The sequence below is a fragment of the Schistocerca piceifrons genome, chromosome X (genome assembly GCF_021461385.2).
Source record: "Schistocerca piceifrons isolate TAMUIC-IGC-003096 chromosome X, iqSchPice1.1, whole genome shotgun sequence".
Lineage (NCBI taxonomy): Eukaryota > Metazoa > Arthropoda > Insecta > Orthoptera > Acrididae > Schistocerca > Schistocerca piceifrons.
In genome coordinates this window covers 62,931,805-62,952,435 of record NC_060149.1, presented here as the reverse complement: position 1 = coordinate 62,952,435, position 20,631 = coordinate 62,931,805, and the positions used below count along the sequence as shown (strand labels likewise).

At 40.1% G+C, this 20,631-nt stretch overlaps 1 protein-coding gene and 1 non-coding gene across 6 annotated transcripts in view; one reads left to right on the top strand and one right to left on the bottom strand.

Moving 5' to 3' along the window:
* LOC124723040 (coiled-coil domain-containing protein 177) overlaps positions 1-20,631 on the bottom strand; it is a 291,118-nt gene that overhangs the window by 55,170 nt on the left and 215,317 nt on the right. The window lies entirely within an intron of this gene.
* On the top strand, positions 2,219-2,293 carry Trnat-ugu. The gene has a single exon. It is a non-coding gene; the product is annotated as a tRNA-Thr (tRNA).

Sequence of the window (20,631 nt, the reverse complement as noted above, 5' to 3'; positions counted from 1 at the left end):
AATTGTGCTGTCCTCCTGCACTGAAAAATTTGTACTAAACTCTCTTTCCTTCATCTACACTGATCAGCACTTCAGTTACATATGTGATATGAAATTCCCTTGTAATGTGGCATAATTACATAGTATCTTTCCTCAAAGCGTGCTCATAAGTTGATCATAGGTGACACAAAATGTCCCACATGAAACCCACACCAGGACTGACTTCTTAGCACATTAAATTTCAGTATTAGATTTTTAACAACCTTCATATCAACTTCAGCTGCTTCTGACTAGACAACACACCTGAATTTGTTTCACAAAAGTTTTACCTTTAAGGTAATTAAAAGCAGAATTAATAAAGGAAATTTCTAAGATGATTTATCCTTTTGCTCAATTTTGTTATTCCTTCTGCTGTTCAAACTGCAAGCTAATTCCACCACCTTACTACTAGCTCCAACAGCTCTTATGATGAGGAAAAGTAGCCCTTACTCCACTACAGTCTGCTACTGTATCATTTGTTGCAACTGATGATGCATGTGCATGACTACCTGTGGGAATGGCCACTTTCTGCCCATAAAATATTTAAATACTAATGAGGGCATGACCCTTGTTAATGAATAGGTGAACTTCACCTCACAGAAAAATTTTTATGCAGCAGTCGGTTGTTGCCACATGTCTATGCATGTGTATCTCCTGCACGCTCTGTCACAAGTACTTTGCTGTGTCGATATGTTTGAGTGAGTGAGCGGAGCAGACATGTGTAGTGACTTGTTGAATGCAATACAAAATGGTGCTCATGATCAAACAACACATGTACATTGTTGAGTTTTATGTGAGCCACAATTTGTGGGGGCAGGGGGGGAATAGGTGTGCGGAACTGTTTGTACAAGAGTTTAAGACTGAAAATGTTTTGTAAAAATCTCCAGTAAAGTCTGCAGTGCAAAACATGTGTCAAAATAATGTGAAGTGGGCTCTGTAGTGAATAAAAACCATAACTATCTGAAAAGAGATCAAATAGCTGAAAACGTTACTCGAATGGAGGAAACCATGCAACAAAATCTGATGAAATCTCAATGCCATTTTTCTGTGCAAGTTGGAATTAAGAAATCATCATGTTGAAATATTGTCAAAAAGGACCTGCATCTATATCCTTACAAACCTACAGTTGTACACAAGTTAAAGTATCCAGGCAACTTTTGCATGTTGAGTTCTACTGATGGATTCTGAGTGAAGTGGCATCAGAACTTCTGAATCCTCAGTTTTTCATTTCTTATTGTGGTGCCTGGTTCATCTTGTTAGGGTATTGAACTGACAGAACATGTACCATTATGCACCAGAAAATCCTCGTCAGTACTCGAAGAGCCATTGCACAATCTCAAGGTCAGTGTTTGATGCAACATGTCTGTGTCCATGTCACAAAATGATTTTTTTTTTTTACCAAACTGTTAATGCTAATTGGTATGTTGAGAAAATGTTTTATCCCCATGTCAAACAACTCACAGAAGTTGAATGACTTTATGGATGTTTTCAGCAGAATGGAGCAAGAGCGCTGCCTCAACAACCTTGTCACAAGGTCAAAAGTTGTTCAATGAGGACAGGACAATCAGCAGAGGCAGTGCAATCTCCTAGCCACCTCAACTGCTTCACCTCTCTCCCTGTGATTTTTACCTGTGAGGCAAAACAGCCAGGTGTATTCAAATAACACTGATCAACAAAAAAATTTTCAGTAACGGAAAAGGATATGTTTCTTACACATTTTGGTCGTGATCCCCCCCCCCCCCCCCCACACACACACACACACAGATCATGAATATGTCATTTGATACCTAACTGAAACCCTCAGCTGCCGACAGGTGTTGTTGATATACCTAGATGTGGACAGCTGAAAATGTGTGCCCCGACCAGGACTCGAACCTGGGATCTCCTGCTTACATGGCAGACGCTCTATCATTTATTTCAGGGAAAAGCTGCATGGTCATCAACAGTATCTGTTCTTTCAAGAACAGTTACTGTCTTCATATATATAGTTAAAGGCTACCCAGCCATTGACCTTCGTCTGTGCGAATGCGCACAGGTTGCCCAAACTCTTGCGGGAATCGCCAAAGTGTGCGCGAGTAATGAGTGGATGGGCAAATGTCTATAAGGTACTTTACATATGTAAAATTGTGGACAGTTGTGAATTTGAGTCTCATGGGAAGCGTGCAAGGGATAAGTCCCTGCAGTCATGCTATTCATCTATGTCCTCGGTGGCTCAGATGGATAGAGCGTCTGCCATGTAAGCAGGAGATCCCGGGTTCGAGTCCCGGTCGGGACACACATTTTCTGCTGTCCACATTGAGGTATATCAACAACACCTGACGGCAGCTGAGGGTTTCTGTTAGTCATCATTTTTTTTCAGGGAAAAGCTGCACGGTCATCAACAGTATCTGTTTTTTCAAGAACAATTACTGTCTTCATATATATAATATGTTATTTGTTTTTGTAGCACCCTCAGTTTTAAAAATACTTAATTACACAAGACTGATTATAAAAATCAAATAAATAGATTTCTTAAGAAATGAAACCTATTATTGCCACGCTCTTGATGCGACTACCAGAAACTTTTCTTACAATTAATCTTTTACAACATGTCAAAAGTGCATGTGACTCACGGTCTGTTGCTCCTGAAGACCATGTTCTTATGAGTCATGAGGACATCCTTCCTTTGTTTGGCTGTGCATTCACATGTGTGAATAGTGCAGTATAAATATACCTTGTGCTGAGTATTTTGTTTTGTTTTAGTGGTGCATTTTCTGTCCACGTTTGTACAATGTCAAGTGTATCTTTAAATCACCCAAATAATGTTTGCTACATCTGTGGGTGATACACTATTAAATCATGCAGATGGCATGTGACACCCATAGCAAAGAAACTGTACGATCTTTATTTTGGGTGCAATTTAGGTGATCAGGAGCAAAAATTGGCACCACATATTGTTCGTGCGAACTGTTCACCTCATCTTAAAGGTTGGGTGAATAAAAAGGTAAAGTTGCAATGCCTTTTGCTATTCTGATGATCTGGAGGGAAACTACCAATCACGTAGATGACTGCTATTTCTGCATGGTTAAAATAACAGGGTGAAGGGCAAGGATAGAAAGACTAACAAGTATCCCTCCCTCAAGTATGTCATTATCACTCAGTGATTTTTGGCAAGAGCAGCCTCTAGCTCAGCACGAATGAAATATGGCATTTCCAAAATTGTTCCTCTCTTTTGCTCAGTTCACTACTGAAATACTTTGTGTATTTTGTTATTAGTAGCTTTGTTTAGATGAAGTAGCTCCATGAAATCATAATAATGTGATTATTTGACATGTGAATTGGTTAGTATTATTCAACTTTTTAGTTGTGATCTACAGAAAAGTAGCAACACTTCTGTACATACTGGTTTGCTTGAAAAATGATATGTAATTTTTTGATACCTTTTGGCATTATCTGTACATCATTTGATTTCCTGTACACAAAGATGTCACTGTGTATGCATACTACAGGGTGGGCAAAATGAAACTGGCCCAGAAAATATTTACAGTGATACTGATGCAGGATTGTCTCTTGCTGACAAACGTCACAGAAAGTGCTGGAAATGGCCACTGTTGACACCGGTGCAGCTCTGTGCTCAATTTATCAAACTGTGAGACTTGCATAATTTATCAACACAGAGAGCATGAAATGCTAATGAAATATGTGTTCATACATTCCTAAATTATTTTTGGATGTTTGCTGTGCCTCTTATGTATGTCACTACTATCCAGCAGTAGTATCCAACAGTAGTCAGTCATCATATTTGTTGCACATTGCCCCTGATAGTGTTGCTCCAATGTATATAAGGTCCAATGAAATCTTTCCCCACGTACGTCAGAGACTTGTCCAAGAGCACCAGCAGGAAAAGAGTCAAAGTGTGAAGAATGTGCAGTTTTAATGACATGTTGCAACTGAGATTGCTGCAAAACTGTAGTGGTTCATTGACTAACATGTCACTATTGTCTGCTCTCTTGTTTCCAAAGAAATCAGAACACAGTTTTTTTAAAGAATTCCAGCAGTCCACTTCAAGATGGCTAAAATCTGTGATAAAATCAAGATCATGAACAAGTTGTCTAATTTGAGGGCCAACAAACACTGTGCTTTCACTTTGGCTTCACACAATGCAGGGAATTTCTGACATACGCATATAAAACCAGGTCCACCTTTGTCGATTGCAACAACAAATGACTTCATAAGTCCAAGTTTTATGTGAAGTGGTGGTGACAAATTCACCAATGGAACGTTTTCTACATTCTTCCAACCATGTTCTATTTGTGTATGGGCAGGCCATATCTGTCTGTTACAATGACTCTTCCAATCACAGCTATCTCATTCACAAAGAAAACAGCAATGCTTTGTATACCCAGACTGTAATCCTGCAAGTATCCCAATTACTTTGAAGTCTATGTGGATTTGCCACTTGTGGCTGTTACATTGAATTTTATTCAACAAAACTTCCATATTGCTGGGAACAGGAGGATGTATGTTGCTGTTGTGAAGGAACATCACTTTGATGCTAGTTTTGGAGCCATCAACAAATGGTCACCATTCTGCTCATACATGTTTCATTCCCATAGCATTAAACAGACCATTCACATCATTGCAGTAACAGAGTGAGTCTTCCATGTTAAAGGGCAATGTAAAGGCAGCCTGATGATGCCACAAGAAACAAACCTTAGCATCCTCATCTAGCAAATTGCACTGTTTCAGACGCAAACCCAAAAGTTCAGCTATTTGCCTAAGAAAGATTCAGGTTCCTAATGAGTTATTCAGATCATTTTGTGTCAGAAAATGTGGCATCATTTCTTCATAATTGAAATCAGAGCTTGCATTCTCCACATCTGTACTAGATTCGACCTTGGTTTCAACTTCCAATGACCACACGTCTGGAAGAACAGGGTCAGCTAAGGAAGAGCCATGTGGTACGGGTTGAATAGGTAATATACAATATTAAAAGTGTCCTGATACAAGTATCATCATGTAACAGTCTGTACACATAGGTACATAGCAAGTACTGGTGACAGCCTGTGGTTGTCCAGTACTTATATGAATGTAACTATTGTCAGTAGAGGGCTCTAGTGCTGAGGTACATAAATGATCAGCATCATGAACTCATTACCTAAATTTTTGCATACTCACAACTAAAACAATTTCATATGGCAAAATGTGTGCATGAGAATAAAACTTAAAACAAAATACAATGTGCAGAAATAACATCCATACTTAAAATCTGAATAAATTTTTTTAAATGTAACAACGAGTCTATTAATTGTTTTTAGCATAACAATGTAAATAACACAATGATGCATAAAAGTCAGAATGAAAGATGTAACAAGTAATATAGGATTGGTTAATAAAAAAAACCTTTCAGCATGACAAAGCAAATTAAGCATGATCTCCTGTAAAAATATAGTTAAAGAAATGAATATTTAATTAAAAGCCCTGACAGTCAATAGTACATTCAGAGCAGCCTCCAGCTGGATCCATCTTGTAGTCTTGCTGTAGGTAACGAGTTTGTTTGTGTGGCCATGCTCCACAGCAAACACAGAAATATTTGTTTTTTAGATAAAAGCAGCTTTTCTTGTTGCACTGTATTTTATTTTCCCAGACACATTTCGCCTTTTTTTTCACTTTAAGGCATCATCAGTGGGATCTATAATGATGCACATTTGTTTTGATATGTATTATTTGTAGATTATAAAACAGTTCACTTCTTGCTTTTTATGCAAATAAGTGATTACTTACAGTTCTTCCTGTTTTCAGTCGGCAGCAGTGTTATCTCTCACATGGTCACATGGAGGTTGCACTACTGCTCTATTTACGAAACATAAGCATGTTTTTGTGTTTTGAACATTTTTCTTCCCACTTTTCATTTTGTTTGTCTTTCTTGTTGTGACGCACTACTAGTCTTCTGTCACTAATATAGACATAACACCAATATACACATAATTACTTTTAGTTCATTGTGTATCTCATCCTGTTTGGTTTGTTTACCTACACATACATGTCGCCAACCTAACGAAGTATATGCTGAAAACTAATGTCTATTTATTTCCGTTATGTTTCGATCTTGCGCGCACGCGCCTTTATGTGTGTGTGTGTGTGTGTGTGTGTGTGTGTGTGTGTGTGCATGGATTTTTATTTTCCATTTGAGTTTTGGTTTAAATCTTTAGTGGAGAGATTCACGGACAAGTGTGTGGAAAGGGGGTTAGGTGGTATTATTATTATTATTATTATGATAACAGTACTCTATTGTTGTGTTATTCTATTATTTTATCTATTAGTGTAAACAATGAGTTGTTTGGTATATATACTTGATCATTCAACATCGTTTTCTTTTGTGCTTTGGTTTTCTGTATGTGGTAATTTTCTTGCAGGGTGCAGAGGTGTTTTTTTTGTTGATCCTAATTATTTTCATGACTTCTTCTCTAGTAGTTGATTTAGATTATGTTCTCTTATGTGTTCTGCAAATGTGGAGTGATTTGTCCCACATTTCCAATGTAGTAGTTATGGTACTGAGTGATTGTGATTGTGTTTGGTTCTGTTGTAATGTTGTTAATGGTTTTGTACTTTCTGCTTTTAATTTTCTTTTAATTTTGTTGTTCAGGTTTGTGACTATGTTACTATCATACCCCAGTCTAAATGACTTTTTAGTGGAATGCAGTAAGACGAAGAAGGCCGTAAGGTAAGGAGTGTAAAAGATACTATAGCTTCTCACCAAAAGGTTCAGTCTGAAGGGAATAACAATTCTGATATTAAAATTTTCCACCTGAACATTCAAGGAATAAAACATAAAGAATTTTTTGTGAATACTTTTGGCATAGATAATAAATTTCATACTTTTTCATTTAGTGAATACTTGGGTACTGATGGTGAACTTACAGTTGTGATACTTGACAACTATAATATAGCAAATATGAGGTTCATTCAAATGAAAACTGGTCTGTGCATCTACCTTTGCCTTACACACAAGGTGGCGCCACATAACTGCGGGTATGGTGGCACCATCTATTGGTAGAGAGACTGTTGTGGGCACACTGTTTGATGTTGCATAGTGTCAGTGTGGCTTCGCACTGAAGAGAGGGTGGTCACACAAGTTAGCGTCCACTACTGAACATGCAGGCAAGTAAGCAGGAACAATGAGGAGTGATTCGATTTTTGGTGGCAGAGGGAGTTGGAGGCCATGAAATGTATCGACAGATGAAGGATGTGAATGGTGAGTACAGTCCAAGTCATTCAAGCGTTGTGGAATGATGCAAATGATTCCTTGAGGGGCTCGAGTCACTGATAGACAATGCTCGTCCGGGACAGGCTCATTGTTTCATCACACAGGAAATTGTTGCGGAAGAGAATGCTTTAGTCTTGGACAACCGCAGAATCACTGTGGACGAGATCCATCAGTTAGTGGATATCAGTGTGGGCCTCCACCCCCATCCACGCCTGGATCTGACAGCAGCCTACTAGATTCTTTAAGGATGGAATAGACTGGCTAATGTCGCAATGGGATAAACGGGTCAACAGTTTTGGTGACTATTTTTGAGTATGTGTACTGCGTATAATTACATTTTTGAGTTAGTAAAATTATTACCGCTACTTTACACTACTGACTGGGTTTCATTTGAATGCCCCTTATAGTTACTGCAGTAAAGTGCATAGAAGAAGTTCTGTAGCAATCTATATTAACCAGTCACTCAGTTGCTCCTTTAATAGGTTGGATCTAGAGTATTTGCCTGATGAACAAAGTTTTGAAGCTGCTGATATAGTCACTAATAGTTTTAAATTAATAATATTAACCTTGTACAGATCACCTAAGGTCACCAGTGTATTTCTAGAAAAACTGGACATGCTGTTACATATATTTGGAGAGTCAAAATGGTTGCATTATAACATTGTAATAGGTGGAGATCTGAATTCAGATTTTGATGTAATGACACGCAAATGTAGTGCCATTGAGCTGAAAAATCTAAGACAGTGCAGTTTACACTTTATCAATAATATATCCACAAGAGATGAAGCATATCTTGACAACATTTTTGTCAATTTTGAAGCTACAGAAGAATCTACATCTACATCTACATTTATACTCCGCAAGCCACCCAACGGTGTGTGGCGGAGGGCACTTTACGTGCCACTGTCATTACCTCCCTTTCCTGTTCCAGTCGCGTATGGTTCGCGGGAAGAACGACTGTCTGAAAGCCTCCGTGCGCGCTCTAATCTCTCTAATTTTACATTCGTGATCTCCTCGGGAGGTATAAGTAGGGGGAAGCAATATATTCGATACCTCATCCAGAAACGCACCCTCTCGAAACCTGGCGAGCAAGCTACACCGCGATGCAGAGCGCCTCTCTTGCAGAGTCTGCCACTTGAGTTTATTAAACATCTCCGTAACGCTATCACGGTTACCAAATAACCCTGTGACGAAACGCGCTGCTCTTCTTTGGATCTTCTCAATCTCCTCCGTCAGACCGATCTGGTACGGATCCCACACTGATGAGCAATACTCAAGTATAGGTCGAACGAGTGTTTTGTAACCCACCTCCTTTGTTGATGGACTACATTTTCTAAGCACTCTCCCAATGAATCTCAACCTGGTACCCGCCTTACCAACAATTAATTTTATATGATCATTCCACTTCAAATCGTTCCGCACGCATACTCCCAGATATTTTACAGAAGTAACTGCTACCAGTGTTTGTTCCGCTATCATATAATCATACAATAAAGGATCCTTCTTTCTATGTATTCGCAATACATTACATTTGTCTATGTTAAGGGTCAGTTGCCACTCCCTGCACCAAGTGCCTATCCGCTGCAGATCTTCCTGCATTTCGCTACAATTTTCTAATGCTGGAACTTCTCTGTATACTACAGCATCATCCGCGAAAAGCCGCATGGAACTTCTGACACTATCTACTAGGTCATTTATATATATTGTGAAAAGCAATGGTCCCATAACACTCCCCGGTGGCACGCCAGAGGTTACTTTAACGTCTGTAGACATCTCTCCATCGATAACAACATGCTGTGTTCTGTTTGCTAAAAACTCTTCAATCCAGCCACACAGCTGGTCTGATATTCCGTAGGCTCTTACTTTGTTTATCAGGCGACAGTGCGGAACTGTATCGAACGCCTTCCGGAAGTCAAGAAAAATAGCATCTACCTGGGAGCCTGTATCTAATATTTTCTGGGTCTCATGAACAAATAAAGCGAGTTGGGTCTCACACGATCGCTGTTTCCGGAATCCATGTTGATTCCTACATAGTAGATTCTGGGTTTCCAAAAACGACATGATACGCGAGCAAAAAACATGTTCTAAAATTCTACAACAGATCGACGTCAGAGATATAGGTCTATAGTTTTGCGCATCTGCTCGACGACCCTTCTTGAAGACTGGGACTATCTGTGCTCTTTTCCAATCATTTGGAACCCTCCGTTCCTCTAGAGACTTGCGGTACACGGCTGTTAGAAGGGGGGCAAGTTCTTTCGCGTACTCTGTGTAGAATCGAATTGGTGTCCCGTCAGGTCCAGTGGACTTTCCTCTATTGAGTGATTCCAGTTGCTTTTCTATTCCTTGGACACTTATTTTGGTGTCAGCCATTTTTTCGTTTGTGCGAGGATTTAGAGAAGGAACTGCAGTGCGGTCTTCCTCTGTGAAACAGCTTTGGAAAAAGGTGTTTAGTATTTCAGCTTTACGCGTGTCATCCTCTGTTTCAATGCCATCATCATCCCGTAGTGTCTGGATATGCTGTTTCGAGCCACTTACTGATTTAACGTAAGACCAGAACTTCCTAGGATTTTCTGTCAAGTCGGTACATAGAATTTTACTTTCGAATTCACTGAACGCTTCACGCATAGCCCTCCTTACGCTAACTTTGACATCGTTTAGCTTCTGTTTGTCTGAGAGGTTTTGGCTGCGTTTAAACTTGGAGTGGAGCTCTCTTTGCTTTCGCAGTAGTTTCCTAACTTTGTTGTTGTACCACGGTGGGTTTTTCCCGTCCCTCACAGTTTTACTCGGCACGTACCTGTCTAAAACGCATTTTACGATTGCTTTGAACTTTTTCCATAAACACTCAACATTGTCAGTGTCGGAACAGAAATTTTCGTTTTGATCTGTTAGGTAGTCTGAAATCTGCCTTCTATTACTCTTGCTAAACAGATAAACCTTCCTCCCTTTTTTTATATTCCTATTAACTTCCATATTCAGGGATGCTGCAATGGCCTTATGATCACTGATTCCCTGTTCTGTACATACAGAGTCGAAAAGTTCGGGTCTGTTTGTTATCAGTAGGTCCAAGATGTTATCTCCACGAGTCGGTTCTCTGTTTAATTGCTCGAGGTAATTTTCGTATAGTGCACTCAGTATAATGTCACTCGATGCTCTATCCCTATCACCCGTCCTAAACATCTGAGTGTCCCAGTCTATATCTGGTAAATTGAAATCTCCACCTAAGACTATAACATGCTGAGAAAATTTATGTGAAATGTATTCCGAATTTTCTCTCAGTTGTTCTGCCACTAATGCTGATGAGTCGGGAGGTCGGTAAAAGGAGCCAATTATTAACCTAGTTCGGTTGTTGAGTGTAACCTCCACCCATAATAATTCACAGGAACTATCCACTTCTACTTCACTACAGGATAAACTACTACTAACAGCGACGAACACTCCACCACCGGTTGCATGCAATCTATCCTTTCTAAATGCCGTCTGTACCTTTGTAAAAATTTCGGCAGAATTTATCTCTGGCTTAAGCCAGCTTTCTGTACCTATGATGTGATGTGACAGTATTTCCATTCTCAGATCATGATTCTGTATCCTTAAATTGTAAAGTTAGGTTCTCTGCTGACAAGAGTAATATTGCAAGGCCTGTCCCAAAAGTCGTAATCATGAGACATGTCACAAATGATAAAGCTATCTGGTTTCATATGTCCCTTGCAGACAGAGACTGGTTTGGCCGGTGTTATGGTGACACACATTATACATTGTGTAATGATTTGTCAGCAAAGCTAACATTTGAAAGGCTCTTTGACACAATTTAATGATAGAATTCCCATAAAGAAGTGCAAAATAATTGACAAAGGCTTCAAGAGCAAGGCCACACATAAACAAAATCCATGGTATAGTGAGGAATTAACAAATCTGAAAAATCAAGTTATGCTGTTGCACAATGTACTTAAAAGTCTGAAGGCTGACCATGCCAGATCAGACTATCTTAAATATAGGAATGATTACAAAAAAGCCATTGTGGATACAAAAAAGCACACAACTGCAGAAATATTGAGTATTTCACTAACAAGTGCAAAGCCACATGGAATCTAATAAATATTATTGCTAAAAATGAAAGAAACAAGAAAATTAATATATGTCCCCAAAAATTCAATGATTATTTTATTAAATCAGTTGAGGAAGTAGGAAATTCTGTTATCAAACCTGATATTAGTTCATCAGAGAACCTTTCAAAAAATGTTTGTAAACCACCAGCTAATACACGCATGTCTACCTTCTCCGAGGTCCTCCTATTCTCGTCCTAAGAATAGCAAAACAGCTGTAACCATCAGACAGTGTAGATATACATGGCATATCTTCTAACATACTAAATAAAATAATAGATTGTACTGTGTATCCCTTAACATATTGTATAAACAAATGCATACCTGAGGGATATTTTCCTAATGAGCTAGAAGCCAATTTCTATAGTCCTGGATTTTTCTAAAGTACTGTAATGTGTAATTTACCAACAATTATATGTTTACTTTGAAAATCTAGGAATAATTAGTGAATCACAGTATGGTTATAGGAAACATTTGTCAACGGTTGATGCTATAGACTTTGTAGTCAAATGTATACATCAAGAGTTTGAGGATAAAGGCTTTCCTCAAGCCACATTTTGCAATCTAAGTAAGGCTTTTGACTGTGTAGAGCACACACCACTTCTGTAAAAAATAGAATTATATGGCACTGAAGGTAACAGCCTTAAATTATTATACTGAAGCACCAAAGAAACTGGTATAGGCATGTGTATTCAAATACAGAGATATGTAAACTGACAGAATATAGTGCTGCGGTCAGCAAAACCTATATGAGACAACAAGTGTCTGGTGCAGTTGTTAGATCGGTTACTACTGCTACAATGGCAGGTTATCAAGATTTAAGTGAATTTGAACATGGTGTTATGGTCAGTGCATGTGCGATGGGACATAGCATCTCCGAAGTAGCGATGAAGTGGGGATTTTCCTGTACGACCATTTCGCAAGTGTATCACGGGTATTACGAATCCAGTAGAATCAAACCTCTGACATTGCTGTGGCTGGAAAAAGATCCTGCAAGAACAAGACCAATGACAACCGAAGAGAATCATTCAACATGACAGAAGCGCAACCCTTCCACAAATTGCTGCAGATTTCAATGCTGGGTCATCAGCAAGTGTCAGTGTGTGAACCATTCAACGAAACATCATCAAGATGGGCTTTTGGAGCTGAAGGCCCACTCGTATGCCCTTGATGACTGCATGACACAAAACTTTACACCTTGCCTGGGTCCATCAACACTGACATTAGACTGGTGATAACTGGAAACATGTTGCCTGGTCAGACGAGTCTCATTTCAAATTGTATCAATCAGATGGATGTGTACAGATATGGAGACAACCTCGTGAATCTACGGACCCTGCAAGTCAGCAGGGGACTTTTCAAGCTGGTGGAGGCTCTATAATGGTGTGGGGCATGTGCCATTGGAGTGACATGTGACTCCTGATATGTCTAGATACAGCTCTGACAGGTAACATGTATGTAAACATCCCGAATCATCACCTGCATCCATTCATATCAATTGTGCATTCTGACGGACTTGGGAAATGCCAGCAGGACAATGTGACACCTCACATCCAGAATTGCTACAGTGTGGCTCCAGGAACATTCTTCTGAGTTTAAACGCTTCTGTTGGTCACCAAACTCCCCAGAAACATACATTATTCAGTATGTCTGGGATGCCTTGCAACTTGCTGTTCAGAAGAGATCTCCATCCCCTCATACTCTTACAGATTTATGGACAGCCCTGCAGGATTCATGCTGTCATTACCCTCCAGCACTACTTCAGACATTGGTTGAGTACATGCCATATCGTGTTGTGGCACTTCTGTGTGCTTCTGGGGGTCCTAAATGTTATTAGGCAGGTGTACCAGTTTCTTTGGCTATTCAGTGTAAAATTGCATCTACAGAACCATAGACAAATTGTCTGTGTTGGCAAGGAAATGTCAAAAATAGAACAATGATCTGTATTGGGCCTTTTCTTGTTCCTAATAATGATCAATGGTCTACGATCATTTATAAAGTCTAGTACAGTTCTATATGCAGATGATACAATCTTTCTTCATTGTAGTAATGACCTCAGTAGCCTTCAAAGTTGTGTTGCAAAGACAATGCACCAAGCTTCCAACTGGTTTAAAGCAAATGACTTTTTATTGAATGACAATAAAACACAGCACATGGTTTTTAGTCTGAAAGGCAAGTTTCTGTCAGATGATCCTAGTTATGTTACATTTTTGGTGGCATATTTAGATGATAAGTTATCTTGGAGTCAACATGTACAATATATTAGTGGTAAGCTTTCAAGAGTAATTTGTATGTTAAGGTGTCTTATGGATTGTGTACCCAAAAAGTATCTTAGGACATTCCATTTTTCTTTCTTCCAAAGCATACTGACATATGGTATTATTTTATGGGGAAACTCTAGTTATAAGCATGACATCTTAATACTGGGGAAAAAAAAAATGCTATTGGAGTGATTACTGGTTCTTCATATAAGCCACACTGTAAACCATTGTTTTGTGAACAAAAGATAATGACTGTAATAAATTTTTACACATACTATGTTTTAGTTTGCACAAAAAAGTTGTGCTTGTGTAGCTCAGTTGATACAGCATGTGACTTTTAATAAAACAATTACTGTTTCTTTAAATATATTTTACCAGAAGTCATCTTTTATTTGCTTTGTCACGTTGAAAAGTTTTCTGTTTTTTCTGTTAATATATCCTATATTAATTTTTGCATCTTTTATTATGACTTTCACACAACATTGTGTTATTTACATCATTATGCTAAGAGGTTTCTGATAACACACTATACAACCTTTTGCACACTTTATCTGGACTTTAAGTATGGATTTTATTTCTACACATTGAATTCCCCTTTGCATTTTCTTGTCAGGCACAAATCTTGATATCTGAAATCGTTTCAGTTAATGACTTTTAAGCTATTGGATTTATGATGCTGATCACTTAATTATAGGTTTATAGTACACATCAGCAGGCTGAGACAAGTAAGGCCAAGACAGTTCATTGCAGTCATTAATCTGCGTATTTTGTTTACCCACATGACCTGGTGCTGGCAGATGTATTACTTGACTCTAGCCTGGTGTTCTCACTGGAAGTATACTTAATTATATTGATTGATTCATGAATATGTCCAGTGGGACTACAAGATCACACATTCATTGTGAGCTTTTCACTGTACATGTCTTTGGAACATATGCAAAACAAGTAAAAAATAAAATGTAAAGTATACACCAGAACAATGTAACTCATTTGGTGAAGATACACCTGAAGATCACACCAATGGGTCTTGAATAACTGTAACTGGTATCCAGAATGTTGGGAAGTTGGGAAGGTACGAGATGAGGTACTGGAGGAAGTAAAGCTGCTGTGAGGACAGGTTCTGAGTTGTGCTTGGGTAGCTCAGCTGATAGAGCACGTGCCAGCAATAGGCAAATATCCCAAGTTCAAGTCTCGGCCCAGCACACAGTTCTAATCTGCCAGGAAGTTTGTAATTGATATGTTTATCAGGCAGACTTCAGAATTATATGGTAATTAAGAAGACTGCCAATGTACACCCTCTGCTGTTGACATGTGGGCATGTATTTTGTAACACTGTGTTGAAGCCTCTTCTAGTACAAGTGGAAATCCATGCAGATGATCTACAAGTTGTAGCTGCAGACTCCAGAGCTACAATGGAGGCCAGATTATGTGGTGTCTTCTGCAAATCCCGTCGCAAGGTGTACAGAACATAAAATTCAACCTGGGGGTAGGGTGGGGGGGTGGGGGGGAGGAGAAAGAGATGAAGCTACATTGACAGATTATTAGGTATACATCTAGACAAAAACGTGCATTTGCCACAGCACACATAAAAGTGACACACAAAGCAATACACATGCATGTTACTCAGAATATAAATCGGCCTGAATGCTATAGAGGCCTGTCATGGTGATACCTTTATCTTCATCACTGGCTTTACAACTTTCTTATGAATAGTACAGGGTGACCTTTTGGTGAATATGATACGGGGTGCTCATCAGGGTGACTGGAGTTCTCGAGTGTGACTCCAGTAGAGGCTCTTCTGGGATTTTGAAGAATCACACGGTAGCTATCTCAGATATCTTGAAGTATCACACTGGTTGTGAACATCTAATTTAGAAAATATAAGAACATTCACACCAAACAAAATAAGGAAAGAAGGAGTGAAAAATTGTGGTAAATGGAATACAAACTTCAGGACTCAAACTTCCTCAAAGTTAGAGAGTACCTTAGCAAAAAGTTTATTAGCCACTGCCACACCATTGTTCATTTTGCAGCAGAGTACAGGTCTTATAAACACCCACATCATATAAACACAAGATAAAGTGATATGTATGAGTGCAGGGGTAGGGCAACCACAAAGAAAACTGTGTTCAGCTACCATAGGTAGGTGATCATGGCACAGAATATTTCTCTTACCTGTAATTTGCACCACACTGTCATAGACATGGAGCTCTATAAAGTTAGAGTATTCTATTTATAGTTTTGAGTAACTATGACAGAAAGCATAACTTAATGAGATGCTTAGTGTTGTGTTCAGTGCTGCACAGTAAGTGATGATCTTGAGTGAGTTAAACATAAAAATACTGGCGTAAGTGTAAGAACTAAATGTGATGAAACCTGTACAATGTTCACCTACAACTTCTTCACTGCTGAAGAACTGATGAATTACTTTGTCCCAATGTCATCCTCCTGTAGCGTCATTGGCACCATATCCATCACCACAATATGGGACCCCAGTCAGGGCTGCCTAAAGAGCTCCTGGATGTATCATAGATAGCTATCATAGAGCATCAACAGGGCAGATAACTTTATCTGATTATATCTGATAAGCTATTACACATGTCCAATCATATTAATGTGACTACTGCTTATGTTCAACATCAACTTGCAAAAACCACTCACAGATGGGATGGCCAATGGCAGGGATGCAGATGTGGAAAACAGTGCAGTAGTGGTCATAATGTGGAAACAGAGTGATTTCTAAAAGGGCATGATCATTGGCTTTTGGACCAAGGGTGTACATATTTCTGAAACAGCTCAGTTTGTAAACTGTTCACCTGCCACTGTGGTTAAAGTATACTGTGCATTGCAAAATGGCACTATCCAAACCAGCACTGTGGTGCACCATAGGTCACAGATGACAGGAGCGAATAGTGGCTGCAGAGACAATGGGCAAATAGAAGTGCAACTGTTGAGCAAGTGACGACGCAGATGAATCGAGGAGCTACCAGCATTGTCTCCTCAATGACTATTCAGTGAATATTGCTGCGTACCGCCCTCCACATAAGGTGTCTGGTTCATGCACTCATGCTGACTGCTGTTCGTCAGTAATGAAGGTTGGAATTTGCATGCCAATAACGCAACTGGACATCCACTGAGCGGCAACAGGTAGCCTTTTCAGATGAAACACATTTTATGCTCCACCAAACAGATGGATGTTGACATGTACAGCATGAAATGTTTGGAAGCAGACACTCTGCAACAATCGAGGGTACGTTATGGTCTGGGGAATGTTTTCATGGAATTCCCTGGGTGATCTTGTCATTCTGGGAGACACAATGGATCAACATGAGTTTGCATATATCTTTAGGGACTATGTATACCTCTACATGTTGTTTGTTTTTCCTCAGCACAATGGCATCTACCAGCAGGACAATGCAATGTGTTGCACAGCCTCTAGTGCATATGTGTGGGACAAAGAGCACCTGGATGAGTTTAACGTACTCCCCTGGCCACCGAACTCAATCGAGAATCTGTGGGACCCCATCAACTGGGCTGTTCGTGCCACGAATCCTCGACCAAGGAACCTAGCACAGCTGTCCGTGGCACTGGAGTTGACATGGCTCCATATCCCTGTTGGTACCTTTCAGAATGTCACTGATTCTCTTCCTGCATGTCTCGCAGTGGCTCGGACTGCAAAAGGTGGTTGTCCGGGCTTTTGACAGGTGGCCATATTAATGTGACTGGACAGTGTAAATATTGACTTTTAGCCCAGAAGTTCGGTAATGCTATAATGAAAAATATATTACACATTCATTGGAAAATCTGGGATTAAATAACAGCAATATGAAATAGGATAGATTGCTACTCACTACATAGAGGAGGCAAGTGTCAGACAGGCACATTGAAAGTAGACTGTTAGATAGATATTAACAGCTATTGGTAGAGGGAAGGGGGGGTGGGAGTTGGATGGAGGGAGGGAGGCAGGGGGGAGGGAGGGAGAGGAGAGAAGCAGAGAAGGGGGAGGACTATGTAGGTGCACTGAGGGAGGTGGGGTACAGAAGGCATGCATGAGGCTGGAATGCGTGCTAGGATGGGAATAGAGAATGGTGTCCTTGACCTTACTGCCACTGAATCCTACCTTTCACTGTGCCCAACTGACTCCAAACCTACAATCTATTTTCAGATCACCACAATCAATGATATCCTCACCCAAAATTACTTCTCCTTTTATGGCATCACCTATAAATAAATCTGTGGTACAGCCATGGACACCTGCATGGCATCACCTTATGCCTCCATCCATATGTAACCTACAAACCACCGACAATATATCCATTTTGACAACTGCCACCCATTCCACACCAAGAAATCCCTTCCATAAGTGTAGCCACATGCAGTCATTGCATCAGCAGTGATGAGTAGTCCCTTTCCAAATATACTGAGGGTCTTGCTGAGGCCTTCACAGTCCAAAATTACCCTCCTCATCTTGTCCAGCAGCAGATCTCTAATGCCTTGTTTCCCCCGTCACCAGTCATGTACCATACTCTACATATCCACTGACTGTCTGGAAAGCATCACCCCACTCATGACTTGTTACCACCCAGCAACTGAATCATGTTCTCCAACAGAGTTTTGACTACCTCTCACCACACTCTAAAATGAGAAATATCCTCCCCACCTCTCTCAACCCCTTGCTCCCCTATATGCAAAACCTACCCCATACATATTCCTGGTACCATCTGCTCCACTCTTTTCACAGGTGTGTCTTTCCCTATCAAAGGCAGGCCACCTGTGAAAACAGCCATGTGGTCTACCAACTTACCTGAAACCACTGTACGCCATTCGATGTGACTATGATCGCTGACAAGATGTCCGTCTACATGACTGGTCACTGCCAAACTGTGGCCAAATGACAGCTGAACCATCTAGTTGCTGAGCATCTCATCCAACATGTTGTGTTTGACTTCAATGACTGCTTCAAAGACGATGCCATCTCGATTCTTCCCACCACCAGCAGCTTTCTTGAATTGCACAGGTGGTAACCCTCCCTCCAACATGTTACTTCATTCCGTAATGTGCCTGGTCTCTATCTGTAATATCCTTTCCTCTAGCTACTTCTATCCCCTTCCCTGCTCCCATTCCAGCCCTATACCTACCTTCTGCAACCCCCCCCCCCTTTCCACCTCCACCTCCAGCACATCTGCATAGTCATTTTCCCATATCTGCTTCTCTCCTCTGCCCCTGCCCTTACAATATCTAACAGTCTACCTTTCTAGGTGCCTGACTGCCTCTTCTATGTGGTGAGTAGCAGCCTGTCCTATTTTATATTAAAATTACACATTTAAATGCTTCTGATATAATAAACATATATTACAGTATAAATTGTAGTACAAGAAGCTATAGTAAGCACTTTAGTAGAGTAATTACATAATTCATTTTACCCCACACCCATTAGCAAATTCAACCAACACTATAGTGGTATGATATCACAGAAGTGGCAACCACATTAACATATATTCTGGCCCTGTGCACATTCTGATCAACAATCTCTCTCAGATGTTTGTGATGGTGAGACAAAATGACATCTTGTTAAACATTATCATGATCTTCACTTCATTCAATTTTGGTATCAGTCAATTTTCAACATTTTTACACAATTCTTTCAATGACAGAGTTGGCTCTTCAAAGAAAATAATGATCAGTAGAGCTTATCTTCTAAGACTGCATAGACAACATTCATCTTAAATGACACTATGTCTGGAAAATCAAATAATGGAAAGTCCAGGATAGAATAATAACTATACAAAAAGGACAGGTTGCTACTCACCACAGAGAGGAGGTGTTGAGCTGCAGACAGGCACAATGAAGAAACTGCTAAACATTTAGGTTCTCAGACAAAAAAGCCATTCCTTCAAAATAGAAAACACAAACACACACAATCACAACTCAACACACGTGGCTAATGTCCCTGACTACTGGGGCCCGACCAATGGCCAGAGACAGTAGCTGTGCACGCACACCGAGGTAGATGGGTGTGTGTGTGTGTGTGTGTGTGTGTGTGTGTGTGTGTGTATTGTGTGTGTGTGTGTGTGTGCACATTCTATTTTGGAAGGAGAACTTTTTTATCTGAAAGCTGTAATGTTTAGCACTCTTTTCATTGTGCCTGCCTACAACTCAGTTCCTGCTCTATGTGGTGAGTAGTAATCTATCCTTTCCATATGACATGTAAATTGAAGGTGGAGGGGGGAGAAAGGAAAGGAAAGGGACTACTGATGTCAGCTCCATCAGGAAGTTATGCAGAATCAGTGGTGATGAGTGAAAATGTGTACCGGATCAGGACTCGAACCCAGGATCTCCTGCTTACTAGGCAGTTGCATTAACCACTGCGCCACACAGACTTGGTGTTTATTGTAACAGCACCAACTATCTTGGTATGCCACTTGGCTGTCCCACACTCACATCAAGCAGTACCTGCCCATGTCCTCCTAACTTGCTACTTAAGGATTCCCTCAGGATGTCAGATGTAAATGTGCATCCTCACTGAAGAAGGTGGATTCATTGCCCATTGAAGGAAATCGATTATATGAATTCAAGGCATCTGTTCTTTTGGACATGTCCACAAGAACAGACACAATGCAAAATCCGCAACTGTGACACATCATATGTAAATTAAAGATGGGAGGGGGCGGAGGGAGAAAGGAAAGGAAAGAAAAGGAAATATTGATATTAGCTGCATTGGGACATTATGTGGAATCAACAATGATAAGTGATAATGTGTGCTAGACCGGGACTCGAACCTGGGATCACCTGCTTACTAGATAGTTGCATTAACCACTGCACCACCCAGACATGGCATTTATCACAGTTGCATAGACTACCTTGGTACACCTCTCCACTGACCCACACCCCCACCTAGCACCACCTCTCAACAGTCCCTTTCTGTGTCCTCCATGCTTGCTACTTAGAGATTGTGCATCTGCACTGAAGAAGGTGGATTCGTCTTTCCACACTTGCACACTTGCAC